This window comes from Crinia signifera, chromosome 4 (assembly GCF_055691185.1).
Source record: "Crinia signifera chromosome 4, ASM5569118v1, whole genome shotgun sequence".
In the NCBI taxonomy this organism is placed as follows: domain Eukaryota; kingdom Metazoa; phylum Chordata; class Amphibia; order Anura; family Myobatrachidae; genus Crinia; species Crinia signifera.
In genome coordinates, this window is record NC_139220.1 from 104,671,758 (window position 1) to 104,698,374 (window position 26,617).

Below are 26,617 nucleotides of genomic sequence, written 5' to 3' on the forward strand. Positions count from 1 at the left end.
TGCAATAATTTGATAATAATCTCTTGATTGGCAAATTCGCTATTTAGCGATCCATGCTGAAGCCCTTAGGCCCTTAGTCTTGAAGCCTACTTGCAATTTACATTTTGAATATCTCTAATAAAAACTAGACTAAAGGTGGCCATACATCAGAAAGCCCGGTCTTACAACCATGATTGTGTCCAATTTCCCTTCAACTCCCCGGCAGTCCTTGGTGGTTTTTGGACACACAATGTACTTACAATTTGTCATACAATCCATCAGCTGCATGATTGAAGCTTCATTTAAATAGGGGGCTGGCCTACTAGGATCAAAAGGATAAGAGTACCAAAAATGCATTTTTTTAAGTTTACAGGTTGCCAGCAGTACATGACTCTGGTTGTATGAGCCATCTAAAAACAAATTGCATGTACTTCATGCAATCTGCTGCCAATCCCAACTGATCTGATGTGCAGCATGTCAGATCACAGGACCAATCCTCCAATCTCCCGGGGCCGGGAGATTGTGTGATTGTATGGTTGTGTACACACGATGTGCACACAATCTGCCTACAATCCATTTTAGCAATGCATTGAGATTGTATGATTGGGTGCAATGTCTTTCTGATGTATGGCCACCTTTAGTAGTTTGTCTATAGGCTGCACATCCAAATGAAAGGCGCATTGTAAGAGGTCAAAGATCCAGTGGTTTGTACTTGACATTTGATCCTAACTGCAAATAAAAATGTTTTAAGTAACATTGTCCTATTAGAGATGTCATTTCAAATCAGCTGCGGTGTGTAATCATCTATATGAGGAAATTGTGAATGTTTCGTATTTTTATATTTAGCCAAATGCATCATCTTGTACTTGTGCACTCAGCCATGTAGTTCTAATGCCCTGCACTCTGTGAGCAGTTAGACAAGTCTACAGGGTCAGAACAAACAAGGATATGTTCCTTTGCCACTACACACATGCACTTCTTCAATCTTTTTTTTCATTCAACGCTATAAGAATTAAAAAAAATTACCTGTGCCATCACCTAGTAATCCAATAGTGCAATATCGCTTTTATTTTTAAAACATATAGTTTGTAACTCGTACCGAGTTATTCAGCTGCAGTGGACTGATTACCACTAGACATATAGTAAAACCCCTGGCAAGCTGCATTCACGGACAGGTTTTCACCGATAGAGTGTGTCACTCATTGGACCTCCTGTGTGTGTTCTCCAGACGTCCAGCATCAGTCACCACAGTCAGGCAGGGTTGTTTTCCCGGGGCGCGTATGCCACAGCTCCGAGCTCAGGAGGGCAGAGTTCCCGTCATGTTGACCATGCCCCTATGAGTTTCGTCAGAAGACTTCGTCAGGCGATCTGCTTACGACCGTAATGAGAGCTGATGGATGAGATGTTCAGCACATCTCATCTAATGGCCAACTGTGTGATCCATGGGACAGCGCATCGTACAGTCGTGTGCACACAATATGCACATGATCCGTCACATGACCAGTCGAGATTAGACATTCAGATCCAAAGTCGTTCTGGTGTATGGCGTCCTTAAGTCTACTTATACAATATGCAGTGGCATCATTCTGGTAAAAAGGGGTCCTGCATATCAAATACACCAAAAAATGTTATGGCAGGACTTATTAAAATGATCGCTGAATGCCTGAATCAATTACATAATTTACACCATGGCTGTGCCAACCTCCCCTTTCTTTTACCCTCTCACTTGGGCTGGCCTGGTGGGGGCGCTGCACCAGACCTCCCCACCTTGTCTTTTGCTACTGACTCAGTCACCAAGGAACGGGCAGCTTCCCCTGATCTGGCAGAGCAGTTGCTATGCAAGGGTGATTTATATTATTCTGGATTATATAGTTCATATTAAACCATCTAGGATAAGGTAGGAAATGTTATTACAGTTTGGCAAACACAGGGTTAAAGAAAGGGCATTGTGCCAAGTAATTAATTGGGTCTATTCAGGGATTGTATGAGAAATAAATTTATGTGGCTCTGCAGGAAATGTGATTCCTCTCATGCTCGCTCCCTGACAGATAATGGGCCTGATTCTGGTTCACTCGCGAAAGCAAATTCTCTCTCTAGTGGACAAAACCATGTGCACTGTATAGGGGGGCATATGTAACAGGTGCAGAGAAAGTTAAGGGCCATACACACGGAACAATGTATCAAATTGTTTGTCGTGCGTACACACGGAACAATTTAATACACTTGACAAACGGTCTGTCTATGATCTTCCTGCATGCAGAAAAGATCATTGACCATAGTTAACGATTCGCGGGTGCACGCATCGCTAACGATTCGCGGGTGAGTGCATCATTAACGATGGACGGAATGATTTGATCGATTGGTCATTCCAATAGATCGGGAACACCCACATTGGGCTTCAAATCGTTCCGTGTGTACCCAGCTTAAGATTTGGGTGTTATTTTGTTTCTGTGCTGGGTAAATACTTGGTGTTTTATTTTTACACTGCAATATAGATATCATTTTGAAGTACAAACCCCACCCAAATGTAACTCTTTCTGCACTTGTTACATCTGGTTTTGTCCATTAGAGCCAGCATTTGCTTTTGCGAATGAACCAGAATCAGGCCCAATGTGTGTCCACCTCATCATTTGTGTAACTACCAATGTTGTAAGGAAGTGTGGCAAGATATTACCACATTTTTACAGTGTTTCTTCTTTTCTTATATTGCAGGATAAACTGTAATCAATAGCAAATGTGAAGTTTATGATAGTTGTGAGAGTGCTGGTAGCAAGAAATACACCTCTTGGTGTTTATGATTTATGCATTAAAGTTAAGAGTACAACGGACCTAGTGGCAGACTTGTCTATTCTCTCATAGGGCTACATTTACTAGCTACTGTATACGGTCGTTAGGTTGACACAATTAAGGTCGAAATGCATTGCGTCGACCACTAATGGTCGACAGGGCTTAGGACAACACATGAAAAGGTCAACATGGCTAAGGTCGACAGGGTCAAAAGGTTGACACAAGCATTAGCTCGGCAATTGGAAGGTTGACAGTCAAAATGTCGACATGAGTTTTACACTTTTTATTTGCGCAGACATGCTGTATTTCATGCCCTGCAAGAAATGGGTATAATGAAGCGCTGTGCTCAAAATAAAGCATAACAAGTACCATTTATTCTAGTACAAAGTAAACAATTGTAACCATGTTCAACAGTTTAGAAGAAACATTGTAAAACATTTTAAAATAAACTTGCAGAGTCAGTTTTGCATATGGGGATAATGCCCTAATCGCAGATATATAGTCCGCATGTAAAAGTCTTTGTTACTAAAAAAAATATTAATATAAAATATATATGGCGTGCACAAAAACAATAACCAGCTATTAGAATGTATACTCATGAAGTTAACCTCTCTAGATTTATGTGGTCCGGAGCTGTCGGCACATCGGCGGAGAGGAGAAGTCAGATACATATTTGTAAAAACTCCTTTCTCCTTCCGGTAAACAGACAAAAGCCTGCGCAGTGTGCACGTTCTTCAGGTGAGCACCTGCGGGTTTTTCATGCCCTACCCTATCATCCACTAGGGCATATAGGGAGAATAGAATAGTGTGCCAAGCGTAACGAGGCACCGTGCCCGAAGCATGGCGAGGGCAGCGAGGGGCTGTGGTGCACAGATATGGTGTCCATGTCAACCATGTTGACATTCAGTAAAAAGAAGTGAAAAATTCATGTCGATCTTTTGACTGTTGACCTTCCCATTGTCTACCTAATACTTGCGTTGAATTAATGACCCATACCCATTTACTAAAGCATACCTCCCAACATGACCCTTGCCAGGAGGGACACAATGCTCTGCCTCTGGACTTTTCCTCTTAATGTATGATTGCCATCACCTGTGTTGAACAGGTTTAATAATAAGAAAGGTGTATGCTAAAGCTTCTAAAAATTATTTGGGGATGTTGCCCATAGCAACCAATCAAATTTTGCGTATCAAGTCTCTATTGTACCATAGAAAACAATAGACGATACTTTTTTCCTAGCACGGCGCCAGCGATAAAAATTGTATCCATCGGGTCCTAAAAAATCTCGTTGATCGCATCGCGTGCAACCAAATCGCATGCGATCGACGCGATTTTTACATTGGAACCAATGTAAAATGGTCCCTGACACCCGATTTTACATTGGCCCCAATGTTAAATGCCCCACAGACCCCAATTTTCATTGTATCCCCACCCTGATGGGTCAAATGCCCCCCCCATTGTTACCGCCACCCCACGATGAACGCCAACATAAAGCGTGGCGAGCGGCGGCGGTACGCGTTCTCCGACCTTTTCATACCCCCACTATCCACATCGGCGTGGAGTTAATACTATATAGTGTGGCGAGCGCAGTGAGCCCGAAGCGTGGCGAGCACAGCGAGCCCCGCGTGGGGACGCACATTACTTCACAGGTATTACGCGTCCGCTCGCCACGCTTGGGCTCGGTGGCTCGCTGCGCTCACCACACTATATAAAATCAACTCCACACCGACGTGGATAGTGGGGGTATAAAAAAGGTCGGAGGACGCATACCACCACCCCACGCGGGCACGCTGCGCTCGCCACGCTTCAGGTTGGCGTTCATCGTGGGATGGCGTTAACAATGGGGGGGCATTTCACATACAAATTACCCATCAGGGTGGGTATACAATCAAAAATCGGGTCCATTGGGCCATTTAACATTGTTCCCTATGTAAAATCGGGTCCATCGCATCGGTTGCATTGTATGCCATTATAATGGCATACAATGGACCCGATTTTACATAGGAATTTAACATTGAATACAATGCATTCAATGTTAAATCGCGTCGGTCGCATCGCATACATTAAGTTAAGGCATGCGATGGACGCGATTTTTTAATTGTCGGGAAAAAGGCTAAAAATAGCCCAAAAATCGCGTCGGTATGCGATGACCCACGACAGACGCCATGCTAGGAAACAAGTACCCAATAGACAGAGGGACAGATGCACTAAGCTTCAAAAGTGATAATATGAAGAGTGATAAACAGCCAGCCAATCATCTCCTACCTGCCATGTCACAGACTGTGTTTGACAAATGTCAGGCAGGAGCTGATTGGTTGGTTGTTTATCACTCTCCATGTTATCACTTTTAAAGCTTACTGCATCTGGCCCAGAATCTGATTGGTTGCTATGGGCAACATCACCTCCTATCATTTTTAGAAGCTTTAGTAAATTTAGCCCATATTGTCCATGAGTAGAGTAGATAACCACTCTTCCAGCATGTCCAATTCGGCAGTCCGACAGTCGGGATCCCGACCGTCATTAACCCGACATCGGGATCCCAACTGTTAAAACACCGACAGCCGGGTTCCCGATGGCCGTCGGCTATTTTCCCTCGTCCACGACCCCCATAGAGGGAGAATAGAATAGGTGGCGAGCTTAGCTCACCCCCGTGCCTGCAAGGGGCTTTGTTGCGCTGGCCACGCTGTCTGAGACCAGGCAGTCGGGATCCCGACGTCGGGATAATGACTGTTGGTGAATCATACCACACCCGTCCAATTCAGATGTGACAGGGGAAGGATGAAGTGATTCCCTGATTGTTAACTACATGATCCTCCCTAGTACTGCAAAATGGCCCTTATTCAGATCTGATCGCAGTACAAATATGTTCTCAAAATGGGCAAAACCATGTGCACTGCAGGTGGGGCAGATTTAACATATGCAGAGAGAGTTACATTTGGGTGGGGTGTTGAAACTGAAATCTAAATTGCAGTGTAAAAATAATGCAACCCTGCACAGAAACAAAATAACTGACACACATCTAACTCTCTCTGCACATGTTACATCTGCCCAACCTGCAGTGCACATGGTTTTGTCCATTTTGAGAACAAATTTGTACTGTGATCAGATCTGAATAAGGGCCAAATGGGCCAGATGTATCAAGCTTTAAAAAGTGATAAAGTGGAGAGTGATAAACAACCAGTCAATCAGCTCCCACCTGTCATTTTTCAAACCCAGCCTGTACCATGGCAGGTAGGAGCTGATTGGCTGGCTGTTTATCACTCTCCACTTTATCACTTTTTGAAGCTTGATACATCTGTCCCAATGTCGCAATTGCTGGTAGTTTGCATCAGTGATGAAGCTATGATCATGCCATTGTTAGTGCCATGCCTCCCATGGAGGAACACCAGACAGACTCAGCAACTATGGCTAAGGCAGTGGCAGATTAAGGGCAGTGGCAGATTAAGGTCCACATGGGCCTGGAGCTGAAATTTACAAAAGGCCTTAACCCCATACTTTCTAAAACAGTGGCGGCTAACCTTGACACTCCAGCTGTTGTTGAACTAAACATCACAGCATGCCCTGCTACAGTTTCACTATTTGGCAGGGCATGCTGGGATGTCCAGTTCAACAACAAGTGTCAAGGTTAGCCATCACTAGTCTAAAGGAACATTTGCACACAGCATATACCCATATCAATCCACATGGTAGCAGTGCCACTTATATACACATAATAAATGCCCACAGTTGCAGTGCTGCTTAAATAGATAATAAATGCCCACTGTAGTAGAACCACTTATATGCATAATAAATGCCCACATTAGCAGTGCTGTTTATATACATAATAAATGCCCACAATACCAGTGCCACTTACACCCACAAAAATGTGCACGGTAGCAGTGCCTCTTATACACATATTAAATGCCCCACACTCACACACTACAACCACATACAGTACACACACACAAACACACATTACCAAATTTACAGACACATGCATAACCATTGTCATGAGAGGTCTCAGGAAGAGAGAGAGAGAGAGAGAGAGAGAAGAGAGAGAAGGTCTCAGGAAAAGAGAGAGAGAGAGAAGGTCTCAGGGAGAGAGAGAGAGAGAGAAAAAGAGAGAGAGAGAAGGTCTCAGGGGAAGAGAGAGAGAAGGTCTCAGGAAGAGAGAGGGTCTCAGGAAGAGAGAGAGAGAGAGAAGGTCTAAGGCAGGGAGAGAGAGAAGGTCTCAGGAAGAGAGGGGGGCGGGGAAAGAGGAGAGAGAAGATCTCAGGAAGAGAGGGGGGGACGGGGAAAGAGGAGAGAGACCTCAGGGGAAGAGAGATGAAATTATGGGATGAAACAGGAGTGAGAAAGTGTTGAGAGAAAATGGGATGAGCAAAAGAAAGAGGGTGGGGTGGGAGAAAATTTCGAAAGATGGGGAGAAAAATAAGGGAGAGAGCTGAGACAGTGTGAGGGATGGGAGGTAGAGAGAGGGGTGAGAGTAGGAGGGAAGGCAAGGGGGTGTGTGGAGAGGATGGGAGGGAGAAAGAGGGGGTGAGTGTTGGAGGGGAGGCAAAGGGTAGTAGGGAGAGGATGGAAGGGAGAGAGGGGGGGTGAGGGTAGGATGGAAGGCAAAGGGGGGTGGGGAGATAATGGAGAGCAGGGATATCACTTTGTCTCTCCTAATTTACCTCCTCCACTCCCACCCTTCAGTACAAGCGGCACTGTGAACACATATGGCAGTAATAGGTCTCTCACTCACTAGCTGTCAGCACCTGGTCTCCCATTCACAGCGCAGTGGTTTTCTCCTAGGCAGCAGGTCATCTGTGCAATGCAAAGTTACCTCTGGTGCAGCGCCATGTCTTCCCTGGTTCAGTGCTGCGTCTCCTGCTCCCGCAGTGACTATAGGGGGACCCAGAGCAGCGGCTTAGCAATTGCCTGCACTGCACTATAAAAAAAACTGGAAAATAAAATCAAAAGGGGGCAGGGGATTATCTGCTATGGCTACCCAGGCACCATAACAGCTGCATCCCCAGCACCCTCTATAGTCATGTCACTGCAAACACACACTATTATTTATTTATTAATAGTTTCTTATATAGCGCAGCATATTCCGTTGCACTTTACAAAAGGAGACAGTGAGGTACTTGTTTCCTAGCATGGCGCCACCGATTTACATTGTGTGGCATCGGGTGTGTGAAATCGGTCGCATCGCATGTGACCAGATCGCATGCGATGCGATTATTCCTATATTAAATGCCCCCCCCCCCCCCCCCCCCGACCCGATTTTTCATTGTAGACCCACCCTGATGGGTAATTACTATGTCAAATGACCCCCCATTGTCAACGCCACGCCACGATCAACGCCAACCCAAAGCGTGGCGAGCGCAGCGAGCCCGCGAGGGGCGACGGTACGCATCCTCCGACCCTTTCATACCCCCACTATCCACGTCGGCGTGGAGTTGATCTTATATAGTATGGCGAGCGCAGCAAGCCAGCAGCATGGCGAGGGGACGCGCACTACTTCAAATGTATTCCGCGTCCGCTCGCCACGCAACTCCATGCCGACGTGGATAGTGGGGGTATGAAAAGGTCAGAGGATGCGTACCACTGCCCCTCGCGGGCTCGCCACGCTTCGGGTTGGCGTTGATCGTGGTGTGACGTGGTGGGGGGGCATTTCACATACTAATTAACCATCATGGTGGGTATACAATAAAAAATCGGGTCTGGGGGGGCATTTAACATTGTAATCAGCCATCAGGGTGGCTGTACAATGTAAAATCGGGTATAATCGCGTTGCATCGCATCGCATGCCATTGTAATGGCATGTGATGCAATGCGATTTTAAAATTGTATGGGAACGTCTTTAAAAGCCTGGTCGGGTCTGATCGGGTCCCATCGCATACCTTAAGTTATGGTATGTGATGGGACCCGACGGGCGCCGTGCTAGGATACAAGTACCGACAGTGATAAAACAAAGAGGGGATTTACAGACAGTCAAAAGGTAGGAGGGCACTGCTCGCAAGCTTACAATCAACACTACACACATACAGTACACACAAACCCAACACATATGCACAATACACGCACAGTACAGTATGCAAACAGCACACACACTACACACACATGCACCACATACTGTAAAGTGTATTAGAAAAGCCAGAAATCATAGTACATGCAATGAAAAAGCCGGAAACCATGTAAATTACACACACATCAACACATACAGTAGACACACACACAGTACACAACAACATAACATGTACATATATATATATATATATACACACACACACACACACACACACACACACACACACCCCACCACCACAAATGTACATAAACATTCAATACACACAAACCACATATACTGTACACACACATACAGTACAAACACACCACCACATATATAAAAACAGCACACACTACACATATGCAGTACATACACATGCACCACATATACACACACCACATACAGTATACACATTTTACACACATCACCATATATATATATATATATATATATACACACACACACATATTTTACACATAACTTATTATACACACACACACAGAGTACACACTAGACACAGACTCAATACACACATATTGAACACATATACACACACACATATCACCACATAAATACATACACATTACATTTACAATGATTGATGCTAGTACCAGGCAGGCTTCCCGCAGCAGCAGCAGCTCCTCGTGAGGCCTGGGGGCGGAGCTTGTGGCAGGCCAGGCTCAGGACCCTGGAGAGGAAAAGAGAGCTGAAGGGAGGGGCGGCCACCACACTGCCTGGCCTGCACGGTCACCACATGATGACACTGCAACCTGCAGAGTGACAGTTCTGCAGTGAAACTGATCTAAGGTGAGATTGCTGGAGCAAAGCTGTCAGTGTCCTGTGGGCCTATTTACAATGAGAGACCTGGAGCTGCAACTCCATCCGTCCCATTGTTAATCCGGCCCTGTGCTTACTACACCCCGTCACCCTGCGCCCCATGTCCCCCTGCCTACTGAATCCCCATAGAATGAATGTGTCTACACTCAATAGGATGTGCCTAGGTCTCTGGAGTGCTGCAGAAATGGCCAAGAAGTCCACTCTCGTAAGGATACCTGTAAATTCAATAAACCACTTTGCGCTCATCTAATGTAATGAATGTAGTGAAAAAAAATGAAAATTTAGATAGTAAGCCAATATAATTGCTTTTTATTTTATAGTAAGGCACTACTATAAAATAAAAAGCAATTATATATAGCGCAAAGTGGTTTATTGAATTTACTGAACCCCATGTCACAAGCATATACTGCAATGTTCATATCACCCGACACTACTCAATACAGCACCCCCATATCAGACTGCACCTGCTTTAATGCACCCGATTTAATGCACCCCATCTCACAATGCATGGAGGTCACTGTTCACATGGGCTGCGTAAGAGCTCAGCTACATACAGTACATGTTACATACATGCAGCCACACCTGTGTAACAGGAGCTGGTGTTTGTACTGTGGAGCACAGGATACGGTCATTGGGTCTCCACCAAGTAGTTCGACAAGCAATAGGTCGACATGGGTTAGGTTGACAGGGTTTAAAAAAAAAAAACGTGTCAACTTTTCACTGTCGACCTTACCCATGTCAACCTAATGACCCTGTTGACCTTACCCATGTCGACCTAATGACCCTGTTGTACCTAAGTTACTGCCTTCAAAGCAGCAGCTGGGCTGCAGAGCATTGCGCAGTCTCCCTTGTAATACTCAGTGCTGCACAGTGAGTTTGTAAAAACACAGAATCAGAACTACATTTTTTTGTGATTCAATATGGAATATCATCCACAATGCTCAAATACTGTACAATAACATTGATAATAATTGATGTGCAAGGAATATAATTTACACAAGCTTCTGTACATAACAGATCAATATAAAAAAAAAAAAACATAACAAAATCTACATTTAAAAATTAGCACATAAAAGATAAATCATGAATAAGAAAATATAAAGCTAAAAAGGGATCTTAGAGATACAATGCTAAAAATAGACTGTGAAGAGGTTCTGATTAGTGAAGCCAATCCTGGGCTGGAGCCAGGCGGGAGGCAGGCGCGTGCTGGCCGGGAGGGAGACAGAGGGGCGGTGCGGCCTGCGCAGCATGACCTCTGACCACATCGCACTGTGCAGAGCCAAACAGCAACACAGGGATGGGAGAAGACAGGCTCAGAAGCTACCTGGCATTAGACTGTGCATGTGCATTCTAATCCCAAAATTTTGGAGCCAAATCCCAGGATTGGCCACCCTAGTTCTGATATCGATCTACACAACGTAACTCCCTGATAGTCCCCTATAGGTGAAATCAAAGGAGTGCAACACTCAACAACAATGCTCCACTAGAGGAAAGGCATAGACTGTATTTTATTTTGATCTGTAATGCATGGTTTCCACTGAGTAATACTGTATCTGACAAGTATCAGTTTGCTGACAAGCATGTTCACTTTAAGGGCCAGATGTATCAAAAAGTGACAAACAACCAACCAGCCAGCTTCCAACTGTCATGTTACAGGCTGGGTTTAAAAATAACAGGTAGGATTTGATTGGCTGGTTGTTTATCACTCTCCATTTTATTTCTTTTTGAAGCTTGATACATCTGACCCTAAGTGATTTTACTAAGTATAGTCAGAATGATTATGAACGTATGAGGTACTGGTATTTTTTTTTTTACATTGAAACGATTATTTTCCTCATAGCACTTTTCAATAATGATCACTGATTTGTTAAATAGTTGCTTCTCTATATTATAGAAACATAGAATTTGACGGCAGATAAGATTCACTCAGGGGCGGATTGGGATGTAAAACCAGCCCGGGAAATTTATGGAAGCAGCCCTGGGGGCGGGGTCTGCTGTGGGGGTGGAGTCTGTCAAGAGGGGGGCGGATCCTGACTAATAGAATCTAATTCAGAGTTGCATAGAGTTGCATGCAGTTGCAGCCTTCATTATATTTTTTTATGCAATTGCATATGCAACTTTACGCCAGGGTTGGCAGAATCAAAAGCAATATGCCCTGGTACTCTGCAATGGAAAAACTGGTGTCATATAACCCCTCTATACCCGCCACTACATTACTGACCCCTCTATACCCGCCACTACATTACTGATCCCTCTATACCATACACTACACTACTGACCCCTCTATACCCGCCACTACATTACTGACCCCCCTATACCCTACACTATACTACTGACCCCTCTATACCCTACACTATACTACTGACCCCTCTATACCCACCACTACATTACTGACCACTCTATACCATACACTACACTACTGACCCCTCTATACCCGCCACTACATCACTGACCCCTCTATACCATACACTACACTACTGACCCCTCTATACCCGCCACTACATTACTGACCCCTCTATACCCTACACTATACTACTGACCCCTCTATACCCACCACTACATTACTGACCACTCTATACCATACACTACATTACTGACCCCTCTATACCCGCCACTACATTACTGACCCCTCTATACCCACCACTACATTACTGACCCCTCTATACCCACCACTACATTACTGACCCCTCTATACCCTACACTATACTACTGACCCCTCTATACCCTACACTATACTACTGACCCCTCTATACCCACCACTACATTACTGACCACTCTATACCATACACTACACTACTGACCCCTCTATACCCGCCACTACATTACTGACCCCTCTATACCCACCACTACATTACTGACCACTCTATACCATACACTACACTACTGACCCCTCTATACCCACCACTACATTACTGACCCCTCTATACCCTACATCACTGACCCCTCTATACCCACCACTACATCACTGACCCCTCTATACCCACCACTACATTACTGACCCCTCTATACCCACCACTACATTACTGACCCCTCTATACCCACCACTACATTACTGACCACTCTATACCATACACTACACTACTGACCCCTCTATACCCACCACTACATCACTGACCCCTCTATACCCTACACTACATCACTGACCCCTCTATACCCACCACTACATTACTGACCCCTCTATACCCGCCACTACATTACTGACCCCTCTATACCCACCACTACATTACTGACCACTCTATACCATACACTACACTACTGACCCCTCTATACCCGCCACTACATCACTGACCCCTCTATACCATACACTACACTACTGACCCCTCTATACCATACACTACACTTCTGACCCCTCTATACCCGCCACTACATTACTGACCCCTCTATACCCGCCACTACATTACTGACCCCTCTATACCCACCACTACATTACTGACCACTCTATACCATACACTACACTACTGACCCCTCTATACCCGCCACTACATCACTGACCCCTCTATACCATACACTACACTACTGACCCCTCTATACCATACACTACACTACTGACCCCTCTATACCCGCCACTACATTACTGACCCCTCTATACCCTACACTACATCACTGACCCCTCTATACCCACCACTACATTACTGACCCCTCTATACCCTACACTACATCACTGACCCCTCTATACCATACACTACACTACTGACCCCTCTATGCCCTACACTACATCACTGACCCCTCCATATTATGCACACACACAGGAGAGGTCCCATATTGCGTGCACACACAAAGGAGAGGTCCCATATTGCGTGCACACACTCGCGCCCACACAACAAAAAAATAACCCACCACTCTGCTGGACTCTCCGAGTCTCCCCTGCGTGTGACCTAATGACGTCACACGCAGCAGCTGCTTCCCCTCCATCCCGGCCAGCCCACCCATCCTGTACACAGTAGCCAATAGGCTGTGTACAGTAGCACAGTGGGATTGTGCCAATTTGTCTAAGTGACAGTCAATGCCCAGGCCAGCGGCAGCGCAACTTAATGCTGCCCACCATTGCCACGACCGGGCATCAGACTGTTTTGTCACTGACTGTCAGCTCAGCAGCCTAATGCAGTGCGCCGGGTGCCACAGGCCCCACTGGCGCTCCCTCTTCCAAACCGCCACGGGGTCTGCCTCATGGTAGTTACGCGACTGCCGTGGCCCCATCGTCAGGAGTGTACGAAACAAAGAATACAGCTTAAACTTAAAAATATTAAAACACTTAAATATGAACCCCCCCCCCCCCCCAACTGAAAACCATCCCAAACACATATTACCCTCATAGTCCACTAACAAATGTAAAATAGATACACATACTGCTCCACCTCCCCCTGACACTGACTGACAACAACCTTACAGCCTCCCACCTCAAACGTCTCACATACAGTATACTATATATATCGCCCCACACACTGACAGCCCACAACCCACATAAACACAAAAACCCTCCTCCACACAAATACCTGGCCTCACACCATGACATGATGGTGTCAGCATCCCGACAGCAGGCTCAGCTCCTCAGCTGACAGGCAGCGCATCACACATTCCACGTGAGACACAAAGTACTACTAGCAGCCAGGCAGGTCATCTCTCTCCTCCGGGCGAAGGCTCAGTCTGGGTCTGGGAGGAAGCACTGCTGCAGCGTTCTCAGCTTTTGGCTGCACACTGCTCCTCTATCCTCTCCGAGTTCTCTCCCATAATGCAGTTTGCAGAGGGGAGCCAGTCCTTCGGCTTACTGACTACCAGTCAGCCACACCAAAGTACCGCGGGAGGTGTTGCTTGCGGCTGCGCATGCGCAGCAGCCCTCCCGCGGCCATTTTAACTATTGTCATTGATGTGGGCAAGATGGTGCGGCCGCTAACCGCTGAGACAGCCGGTCCGCGGCCCAGCCAGGGGGGTCCAGCGGCCAGTTTTGACCTCTTATGGGCCGGCCCACCGGGATATGGCCCGGTTTCCCGCCGGGCCAATCCGCCCCTGGATTCACTTGGCCCATCTAGTCTGCCCCTTTTTTTGAACATGTTACCTCAAACCATATTTGATCCTTATTTTTTGTAAGGATATCAATATGCTTATCCCAAGCATGTTTAAATTATACTACTGTATTTGCCTCTACCACCTCTGATGGGAGGCTATTCCACTTATCTACTACTCTTTCTGTGAAGTAATTCTTCCTCACATTTCCCCTGAATCTTCCTCCCTCTAGTTTCAGTGCATGTCCTCGTGTTCTGTTGCTCCTCTTCCTGTGAAGAATGTCTCCCACCTGTACCTTGTTAAAACCCTTGATATATTTGAAAGTTTCTATCATGTCCCCCCTTTCCCTTCTCTGCTCTAAAGTATACATATTAAGATCTTTTAGTCTTTCCTGGTACGTTTTGTGATGTAGGCCATGCACCATTTTAGTTGCCCTTCTTTGTACAGTCTCTAATGTATTTATATCCTTCTGGAGATATGGCCTCCAGAACTGAACACAATACTCTAGGTGAGGTCATACCAATGACCTATACAGTGGCATTATTACTTCTTTTTTGTACTGCTGATACCTCTCCCTATGCAACCAAGCATCTGACTTGCCTTCTTCATTGCTTTGTTAAGGCCCATACACACTTGACGATTTTCAGCTGAAAATCGCTCAAAACAGCAGTTTTGAGCGATTTTCGGCCGAAAATCGCCCAGTGTGTATGCCCCGGAGATTGCCGACTAGCGATGATGCGCGCTCCCGCATCATCGCTAGGAAAGTGGTTCATCTGCTGGTTTTACCAGCAGATGTGGCGATGATGGATGGTTTTTCATCCATCATCGCCATGTGTGTACGCCTGCCGGGCTGAAAGATTAACCACTTTCAGCCCGGCGGACCGCCCCGCCGCCCCTCATAATACTCACCCTGTCCAAGTGCTGCTGCGCCGGCTCCATGCATCCTGCTCCGAGTCCCTGCCTGTCTGCTTGTCCCGCCCTCCTGCTCACCACGGAGCACTTCTCCCTCACCCGGCAATACTCTCTGCTGGCCCCGCCCCCCCTGCTATGCTTAACACAGAGCACTGAGAGCAGGGGGCACTGCTGGCCACCAATGTTTTATGTTTAAATCAGTAATATATACATTGCTGGCATATGCCAGCAATGTATATATTGCTGGAACCACTGGGCACCAATGTTACATTTTTAAGGCAGTAATATATACATTGCTGGCATATGCCAGCAATGTATATATTGCTAGCACCACTGGGCACCAATGTTACATTTTTAAGGCAGTAATATATACATTGCTGGCATATGCCAGCAATGTATATATTGCTGGCACCACTTGCCACCAATGTAATGTTACTTATAAGCAAGTAATATATACATTGCTGGCACAGGCCAGCAATGTATATATTATTGGCACCACTGGGCACCAATTATTATTAATTTGCTTGCTGCCCACAAATAATTATGAATTAGCCAGTAATATATACATTGCTGGCACATGCCAGCAATGTATATTTTAGTGGCATCACTGCCCACCAATGTTACTTACAAGCCAGTAATATATACATTGTTGACACAGGCCAGCAATGTATATATTATGGGCACCACTGCCCACCAGGGTTAAAGTGAGCAGGAACTGGGCAGAACTGCGTTCCATCAGTTTTATTTTTGAGGTGGAATGGTTCCGCCTCCGTCCGCATCGCTAAACAGCTGACAGCCGGGCAGAGCGGTGGGAAATCCGGATGTCTCAGAGCAGGTCCATCCGTCCGTGGCGTAGCTATTTTAAAATTATGTGCCAACTCACGGCTCGTGAGCCAATCAGAGCTCGCGGGACGGCAACAAATGAGGAGCTGCCGGGCCGCGAGCACCGATTGGCTCGCAAGTCATTTGAAATAGCCGCACCACGGACGCACGGACCTGTTCTGAGACATCCGGGTTTCCCACCGCTCTGCCCTGCTGTCTCCTTTCCCACACAGTGCACACCTCTGGCACTGGGCATGTTACCCCTGGCACTGAGAATGTAATACCTGGCAATGAGCATGTATGTAAGCGGCACTTATGTGGCATAATAAAAAATGGGCATTACCATGTTTGGCATATTGTGAAATGGGCATTACCGTGTTTGGCATATAGTATAATGGACATTACGGTGTGTGGCATAATGTGTAATTGGCATTACTGTGTGCATTTCTGTGTCCCTGTCCCATAAAGCCATGCCCTAAAATTTTTGGCACAAAATGTTCAGTTTTTATTAGGTGTTGGGTTGTTTTGCACTGTGGGGCATCATTTTGAATCAGGGGTGGTATTATGTGGCCACATTCTTCTTTTCCTGACTGTGTGGCTGTGACATAATGGGGGAGTCAGGGAAGCGAATTTCACCACTTTAAGCACTGCTGCGCACCAATGTATAGTGATAATAGTTATTAATGTAAACACTGCTGGAGCAATGTATATGAGACCACTGCCACTGGCCATCAATGTATATTTTTATGGCGTTAATGTATACACTGCCGGCGCAGGTCAACAATGTATATGTTACCACCGCCACTGCCCCCCAATGTATATTTAGTTGTGGCGGTAATGTATACATTGCTGGGGAAGGTGAATGGATTTCTCCCTACGTGCACGGTGGCAAATTAAATGGTAGTTGTGCACATGGGTGGGATTTTGCCCAGTCGGATCAGAGTCAGGTAGCGTTTACCTGTTTGCTGGGCTCCGAATATACACAGCCCAGCGATCAGTTCTGAATCAGGCCCCTAGAACAGAAATGCACTGAATAAAATGGCCCCTGCTCCCACCCTTGGAATACAAACCCTGCCCATTATGTAAATAGCCTTTTATATGAAAGATTTTCAGCAAAGTCTTTCGCCTCCTGAAAATCCCTTGCTCTTTGGGGAAAATAGCTCAGTGTGTATGCACTAATTTGGTGACAAATATATCTTTCAGAGATTTTGGCAAAGGCTTTTGAAATGAAAATCTTCAAGTGTGTATGGGCCTTTACATTGCCTACCTGCTTTTAAGTCCCCTGAAATAGTGACACCTAGATCCCTCTCTTCCTCAGTAGTTTCCATAATAGTGCCATTTATACTATATTTAGTCTTTGGATTTCTGAGACCCAAGTGCATGATTTTGCATTTTTTGGCATTAAACTGTAGTTGCCATGCTCTTGACCATTTCTCTAATCTACCTAGATCCTCATATAAATGAAGACCTGAAGTACTGGCACTTTATTTAAGCATGTGATAATGTTCTCCACATATTGTTTTAGCCTGCATCATTTGATTGTGCACAATTGTTTGAAATAATAGCATGTTTAATGATGTAATCAGATGCGGCTGACATAAGCAGCTGACAGGCATTTAAGCCGCACCAGTGAATTAGGTTGACAACCCCTGATGAAGTGCAATCATGGTGAAACGCGTTAGTAGTGGCTTACAGCATAGATGTCCAGATCTGTCCTGCTCCAGGAGTTACCATTGGCATGTATAAGGCCGGTAACAGTCTCTGCTCGGTCTCCTGGTGCATACTCTGGAGACTATTTGGATCATCTCATGCTGACAAGCTGTTAATCATTGTGACTGCTATGCATATAGATCTTAAGTTGATAACTGCTGCCAGCTATTTAAAGTTTATTGATATGATTGTAGTAGGAGCTTTCCAGCAACCTGTCCTTCTGCCAGAGGATGAAGTAAGGCTGCCTTACATCAATCGGTACACATGCATATATATAGCTAACAAAAGCCTAATGCTAACACCCAAAGGAGGAGATGTATCAAGCATTGGAGGCAGACAAAGTAGAGAATTTAAACAGAGCAACTACTCAGCTTCTAGATCTAGTATGGTCTAAGAAATGACAGATGAAAGCTTGATTAAACTGCTCTTTAGTAATTTCCCAGCATAGAGCAACTACGTTTGTCCTGTGTCCAATGGTTAAGTACTTACAATCCATCCACCATCGTCTGTGTCCATGTGACACAGGACTCCGACTGGCTGGGTGCCATCTGGGTATATTGTGTACCAGTAACTCAGCACGGCCCCTTGGTTTTGTTACTTTTCCAGGCAGCTACAGTAATAGACATAAAGCATTGGGGGTTATTCAGACCTGTGAATTCTCAGCCCTGATGACTATCCATCAACTGTGCATGCGTAAAGCTTGCAGTCACATGCGTAAGGCCATCCTGCGATTAAATCCAGCATCTTTTATTAAATAATAGCCGTGGGTGTCAGGGAAAACGCAGGTGTGCCCAGGCATTTTCAGGGAGGGTCTGATTCAGACCTGTTCACTAGGCTATGTATACTTTCAGCATTTTAGTCCATATTCCCGATCCCACACTATACTAATTCTCAATGCTGTCCACCCTCCTATCAGCTGCAGATATCACACCTAAATCTGGACGCTGTATGGACATATTACTGACATAAAACCGGAGATTTCTTACCAAATCTCTCACTTTCTGAATCTCTCATCCTATTACATTTCACCCTAAATATAATTATAAGTATACCATTAAGGAGTAAGGCTGAGGGTAGTAATAGGGAGAAAACCCCCGAAACATATGTTACAGTACATGCTGGCTACAAAATTATTATATCAATTTTATCAAAAAGCTGGTAACCAGATGAAATTTGGGAACAAATCTTATATATGGCAAATGATAATAGCCTTTATTTCCCTTTAAGATGGTGGCTGCAAAATCTCAGCAAAAGTTAAGATCCCCATACACTAGGCTGACTTGTCCCAAGGACAAGTTGGACCCAATTTTCTTTGATCTTCACCAGCAGCTCCCCAGGAAGACTCATGTACCATTTATCGCATGTAAAAACTGCCGGGGAAGTTGAATGTTAAAATGAATGTGCAGTTTTTGTAGCGGCGGGTGGGCAGGCAGGAGATTTCAAAACTCTTATCAAATAAGTGGATGGCTATTAATTGGCACACACCTATAGACACACACCTACGGACCTGATCGGATGCAATGTACCACTGATAACAATGGTCCGATTCCAACCCATCTTATGGCCTGCCAATCCGACTCTGATGCGCATGGGATGGCGCATCGGATGTCAGATTTGGTGGAATGCACCAGATTGCGGCAAAAGTGTGGGGGCCTTTAAGTCTAAAGTCTAGGTCTGCAATATAACACCATGCTATCTTTCCCTTGTGGAGCATACACAAGAGTAGACACTACCGGGTTGGTCTGCAGCTGCTGGCAACCTGGAAGTCATTTGAATTGAGTAAGCCTCATGAGACCTTTTATATAGGAGACCTCAGATGTCATATACCTAACAGAATTGATAAGGTATCCACAGGAAAATACATTGGCTATTAAAGGGCCCATTTACCAAGGCATTTTATCTACTAAATGTATTGTGTATGATAAACAGAGCTCCAGCTAGGGTTGCCACCTCATCCCTTTAAAACTGGAGACATATTAATTACACAGGTTATGTGGCTGGCTCACTTCAAGACTCAATTTCAACTGTTATTTTTTAAACAGCCATCAGACTTCATTCCAACTGTATTTTTTTAATCAGCCACAGAACCTGTGTAATTAATATGTCTCCAGTTTTAAAGGGATGAGGTGGCAACCCTAGCTCCAGCCAATCATCTCCCAACAGTCATTTTTCAAACACATTACAGTTAAGAGCTTATTGGCAGGAACCTCATACATCAAACGCAATGATTTTTAAATCTGTAGATGGGCCCCTTTAAATCAGCAAATAGTGCTCCTCTATGACATCACTGTTTATGCCACAGTAGTGACATTCTGAACATTGGTTCATTCCTGTTATGGATACTGGACTTTGAGCACAAATTGTTGTAGCTTGGAGAACGAAAAATGGAAAATGGTAGCAATGATGACGGAACATCTCAGAGCATCAAAAAGCTACCCCCTGGAGGAGAAAGGAGTAGTCATAGCCTTGACAAAAAGAGGAAAAGGCAAAGTCATGATGGACAGAAAGGAGGAGTGAGGAGGAGCAGAAATGCATGTAGTGATGAACATAGAGAAAGCCTGAAGAGGAGCAGAAATGGATGTGATGATGGACAGAGAAGTGTAAAGAGGTGTAGAGATGAATGTAGCGCTGAGCACAGTGGAGGCATAAAGAGGGGGAGAGATAATGATGAACATGATCCTTGCAATGTGACAAAAAAGAGTTGCAGAAAGACAAATGATGTAAAATGTCATGGCCAGAAACACAGCGAGGGCAGAGCACACGCGAAGAGGCCCGAAACACATACACTAGGCAAAAGACGTCTAGAGAGTGACGCTAATCAGGAGGAAGTCGGAAAAAAAAAAAGCTTGAGAATGAAACAGCCAAACCCCTGGGAAGGCCCCTTCCGTTAATTGCATCTCAGTACCACTTCCACCAAGTCATCGGCAAAGGTACTTTCGGGAGGGTGATGCTGGCAACCCCACCATGCAGCAACATCCCAGTAGCTGTTAAAATAATTCTCAAGAAAAATAAAGAAAGCCTGCACAAAGAGAAACGCATACTGCAGGAAGTGTCTGGCAAACCCTACCTATGTAACTGCTATGCCACTTTTCAGAACAGCATATATGCTTTTATAGTGATGAAACACCTAAGTGGTGGGACTGTAGAAGATCAAATAGCCCGTAAGGGCTCCCTGGACCACACCACTGCATTGACATGTACTGCCGAGATTGCGTGTGGGATCAAATTCCTACATAATCTGGGAATACTCCACAGAGATCTGAAATTGGACAATATCATCATTGACCAAAAGGGACACATCAAAATTTGTGATTTTGGTCTGGCAGTAGAAAACATTTTTGGGGTAAAAACAATATTTGGATATGCAGGAACGCTTTACTACATGGCACCAGAAATGGTGGCTCGAGACCCATATGGCCTTTCATCAGACTGGTGGGCTTTTGGTGTAATACTTTTCCGAATATTAACAGGAAAGTATCCATTCAGGGGGAAGACAAAAAATTCCATAATTAAATCAATATTGAAATATGAACCCATCTATCCAAAAGAGATGAGCACTGAGGCTATAGACATCTTGCAGAAATTGTTCGACAAGGAATGGCACACTCGCTTTGGATGGTACGGAAACATACGGCTGCACCCATTTTATGCCAGCATTTCATGGGAGAATGTAGAAAACCAGACAATCCCTCCACCATTCCAGCCACAGGCAATGCAGCAGTCCACTCCTGAAGACCAGCCTAATGCCTATTGTTTTCAGGATCCCCCAGGATATAACATCTCTCCAGAAGATCTCATCTTTGGATTTTCATATATATGCTCAGAGTGGTCCTTGTAACCAGAGAACAATACCATCCTCTGCTCAATCATTGAAAGACTTCTTACCAAACTTGCAGTGGACCACCCATTCAAGTTGGCCACATTATTATTGAGCTTCCTATTCTCAGCTCTTTGGCTTTGCCGATCAGAATAAAGCTGTTTGTCCTATCAAATATGCCTGTGTGTGAATTATTACTTATTACTGTTTACTCTCTGCTTTTGTCTCCTGAGGTTGTTTAAAATTTAGTTTGGTGATATATTCTATTTGCCCATAGTCAAGTCAATGGGATAGATACGTTGCTAACTTTATTTCATTTCTGCTCTTCTGGCATAAGTTTCCTTCCTACAGAGTTGTTTGATTCCATTGTGACCTATTTGTACTATGTAACGGACCATTTGGGCCTTAGGCGACTTATTTATTGTCCTTTAGGTTATTTGGGTAAGCGTAGACATCTGAGCAAGACTACCACAGCTAGGAGGTGCAGATCTACTTCCTCTATGTCATCCAATCTGTCATCAATTCCTTCCTTTTCTATGCTGCCTTTAAAGGCCTTTGGGTTACCTCCCCCACTGGTAACCATTCTCATACTACAATTGTTACTGCTACCCAAGAATGCCCTGCAACCTCTTCCCAATGTCTGAAGAAATGTGAGTCTGTGGCTTCCTTTGACTAGACTAGATCGCTTTGAGCACTGGGTGATCCATGTGTTTGCCCCATAGCGACGCACGTTTTCGCACGTCGCTACCGCCCGCAAGGAAAGCCAGTGCTTGCACTGGCTTTCCTGCTAGATCGCCGGGCTTTGCCTATAAACAATAGGCTAAGCCCCGCTCAGCATGATTGCTCAGCACACAGCATCGCCGGGTGCATTGCAGGTGTACCGCAATGTATGCTGAGGGATCGTGTTAAACCCCTTGCTCAGCAAAGAAAGCCATAATCTGGCTAATATGAGTTTCCCAGTAGCAAAGCATAATGCCTCCCGGCCTGGTGGCTTACATAAAAATATATACATGTACCTGTATGTATTTAACTAGACAATCTGCTACACAATGCAAACACCAACAATTTAGGAGGAAAACAGTAAATATCTTATATTGATAAAACAATTAATTAATAAATTTGCTTTCCAATCATTTTCTTGCATTAAAAACAAGATCCTAGATCTGACCTCAGCCATCCATTAGTGTCTGAATAATCCCACCGCTGTGATTGGTGGAAGGTCAGCATGACAGAAGCCATTAACTGCGTAAGAAAGAAACCTGTGACCGTGCATATTACATCGAGAGTAAGGATGTCCACAGTTGGGGTAAACATTGATACATTAAAGCATTAATTGTTTGTGTCCATACAAGGGCAAATTAGAAATGAAAGCAGAGACAGTTGCACAATATATAATAGTTATGGGACATCCACAGGAAAGTATTTCCAACCCGCACACAGCAGTGAGCTGGGCTGGAGGACCAGTGATACCATAGAGAACGTGAACAAGCAGGAGTGACTACCGCAGGCCCAATGCTATATCTCCAACCTAAATGTCTCTTTAGCTATGAACAGTTGGATGGTGTTACCGTTTTGTAAAGCATTTACATACATATCTCCCCACTTTCCAAACGTCAGTGGGAGAGTCTTAGGTTTTTGGTAATGTTCCGCTATACAGCCTATAGGTTGACCACTATTGGGCAACATGGTCGAAAGGCCAACACGGTACATGGTCAACATACGATAAAATGTGCCAATTGCTGGGGTTGCAAAGCAAGGCACCTTACCCAAAATAAGGAGACATGGTACACTAGTTGGGGTCCAGATGCTACAAGATAAAAATGGTCACCACAGAAACCTTGAAACTCATGTCAGCATTTCCTGTTTCTGCTACAGTTTTACTATTTGGCCATGCTAAGACTGATGCAGGGCATGCTGGGATGTCCAGTTCAACAAGTGTCAAGGTTAGCCATCACTAGTTTAAAGGAACATTTGCACACAGTGTATACCCGTATCAATCCACATGGTAGCAGTGCCACTTATATATACATAATAAATGCCTAGTGTTCCCGCTAGGCTGTTTAAGCGGGGCGCTGCGCCCTGCCCGATTTTTAAAGGTCAAAACGCCCTGCCCCTCTCGCAGCACCCCGCTAAAACAGCCTCACGGGGAAGCCCAGCGTCTCCGTAGACGGCGATGCCCGGCGCTTCCCCGGAAGCAGTGGCTTTGGAGGGGCACGCCCCTTTGATGATGCCGGTGGCCCGGGCACACCCCTTTGATGACGCCGGCGGCCCGGGCACGCCCCTTTGATGACACCGGCGGCCCAGGCACGCCCCTTTGATGATGCCGGCGGGCCGGGCACGCCCCTTTTATGACGCCGGCGGCCCGGGCACGCCCCTATGATGACACTGGCGGCCCGGGACCGCCCCCAGCTGTGGCCCGGTCCCCCCCCGGCGCCCTGCCCGGTCTCCATCCTAGAGTGAACACTAAATGCCCATGGTAGCAGTGCTGCTTATATAGATAATAAATGGCCACAGTAGTAGAACCACTTATATACATAATAAACGCCTACAATAGCAGTGCCACTTACACCCACAAAAATGTGCACTTACACGTGCAGAAAAATGTGCACGGTAGCAGTGCCTCTTATACAAATATTAAATGCCCCACACTCACACACTACAACCACATACAGTACACAAACACACATTACCAAATTTACAGACACACGCATAAACATTGTCATGAGAGGTCTCAGGAAGAGAGAGAGAAAGTCTCAGGAAAAGAGAGAGCGAGAGAGAAGGTATCAGGGAGAGAGAGAGAGGGAGAGAGAGAGAGAGAGAGAAGGTCCCAGGGAGAAAGAGAGAAGGTCTCGGGGAGAGAGAGAGAGAAGGTCTCAGGAAGAGAGAGAGAGAGAAGGGGGGGGGGGTCTCAGGAAGAGAGAGAGAGAACATTTCAGGAAGAGAGAGAAGGTCTAAGGCAGGGAGAGAGAGAAAGAGAAGGTCTCAGGAAGAGAGGGGGTGGGGAAAGAGGAGAGAGAGAAGATCTCAGGAAAAGAGGGGGGCCGGGAAAGAGGAGAAAGACTTTAGGGGCAGAGAGATGAAGTGATGAGATGAAACAGGAGTGAGAAAGTGTTGAGAGAAAATGGGAGGAGCAAAAGAAAGGGTGGGGTGGGAGAAAATTACGAAAGATGGGGGAGAAAAAGAAAGGTGAGAGTCAGTGTGAGGGATGGGAGGTAGAGAGAGGGGTGAGAGTAGGAGGGAAGGCAAGGGGGTGTGTGGAGAGGATGGGAGGGAGAAAGAGGGGGTGAGTGTAGGAGGGAGGCAAAGGGTAGTAGGGAGAGGATGGAAGGGAGAGAGGGGGGTGAGGGTAGGATGGGAGGCAAAGGGGGGTGGGTAGATAATGGAGAGCAGGGATATCACTTTGTCTCTCCTAATCTACCTCCTCCACCCCCACCCTTCAGTACAAGCGGCACTGTGTACACATATGGCAGTAATAGGTCTCTCACTCACCAGCTGTAAGCACCTGGTCTCCCATTCACAGCGCAGTGGTTTTCTCCTAGGCAGTGGGTCATCTGTGCAATGCCAAGTTACCTCTGGTGCAGCGCCATGTCTTCGCTGGTGTGACACCGGAACTCCTCTGATGCGGCACCGTGTCTCCCCTGGTTCAGTGCTGGGTCTCCTGCTCCCGCAGTGACTATAGGGGGACCCAGAGCAGCGGCTTAGCAACTGCCTGCACTGCACTATAAAAAACTGGAAAATAAAATCAAGAGGGTGCAGGGGATTATCTGCTATGGCTACCCAGGCACCATAACAGCTGCATCCCCAGCACCCTCTATAGTTATGTCACTGCACACACACACTATTAATTATTATTTATTTATAAATTAACAGTTTCTTATATAGCGCAGCATATTCCGTTTTGCTTTACAAAAGGAGACATTGATACAACAAAAAGCGGATTTACAGACAGTCAAAAGGTAGGAGGGCACTGCTCGCAAGCTTACAATCAACACTACACACATACAGTACACACAAACCCACCACATATGCACAATACACGCACAGTACAGTATGCAAACAGCACACACACTACACACACATGCACCACATACTGTAAAGTGTATTAGAAAAGCCAGAAATCATAGTACATGCAATGAAAAAGCCGGAAACCATGTAAATCACACAGACATCACCACAGACAGTAGACACACACACAGTACACAACAACATACCATGTACATATATATACACACACACCACCACCACATATGTACATACACATTCAATACACACAAACCACATATACTGTACACACATACAGTATACCACATATATAAAAACAGCACACACTACACACATGCAGTACATACACATGCACCACGTATACACACACCACATACAGTATACACATTTTACACACATCACCATATATATATATATATATATATATATATATACATATATATATACTGTATGGACATACTAAAAGGAATGACACTGGTACACACACACACACACACACACACACACACACACAGAGAGAGTACACACTAGACACAGACTCAATACACACACATTGAACACATATACACACACATATCACCACATAAACACACACACAGTAGTACATACTGTACACTGATTGATGCTAGTACCAGGCAGGCTTCCCGCAGCAGCAGCTCCTCGTGAGGCCTGGGGGCGGAGCTTGTGACTGTGAGTGGCAGCAGGCCAGGCTG

At 45.4% G+C, this 26,617-nt stretch overlaps 1 protein-coding gene and 1 long non-coding RNA gene across 5 annotated transcripts in view; one reads left to right on the top strand and one right to left on the bottom strand.

Moving 5' to 3' along the window:
* Positions 1 to 26,617, top strand: part of HK3 (hexokinase 3) — a 91,183-nt gene that overhangs the window by 34,020 nt on the left and 30,546 nt on the right. The window contains exon 1 of one of the 2 annotated variants that reach the window (XM_083182132.1): positions 9,593 to 9,610. The exons of the other annotated variant lie outside the window; for it this stretch is intronic. The gene's annotated coding sequence lies outside the window, so the exon portion shown is untranslated. Of the gene's footprint in view, positions 1 to 9,592; positions 9,611 to 26,617 lie in introns of those variants that run through there. 2 annotated transcript variants of the gene reach the window in all.
* On the bottom strand, positions 1,025 to 26,603 carry LOC146074243 (uncharacterized). 3 transcript variants are annotated; one of them, XR_014473393.1, is made up of 6 exons: positions 26,514 to 26,603; positions 25,392 to 25,631; positions 18,575 to 18,695; positions 9,415 to 9,491; positions 7,574 to 7,690; positions 1,025 to 1,581 (listed from the first exon to the last, which is right to left on the bottom strand). It is a non-coding gene; the product is annotated as an uncharacterized LOC146074243 (long non-coding RNA). The 3 variants fall into 3 exon arrangements; XR_014473394.1 differs by having other exon boundaries at positions 7,493 to 7,690; XR_014473395.1 differs by having other exon boundaries at positions 9,391 to 9,491.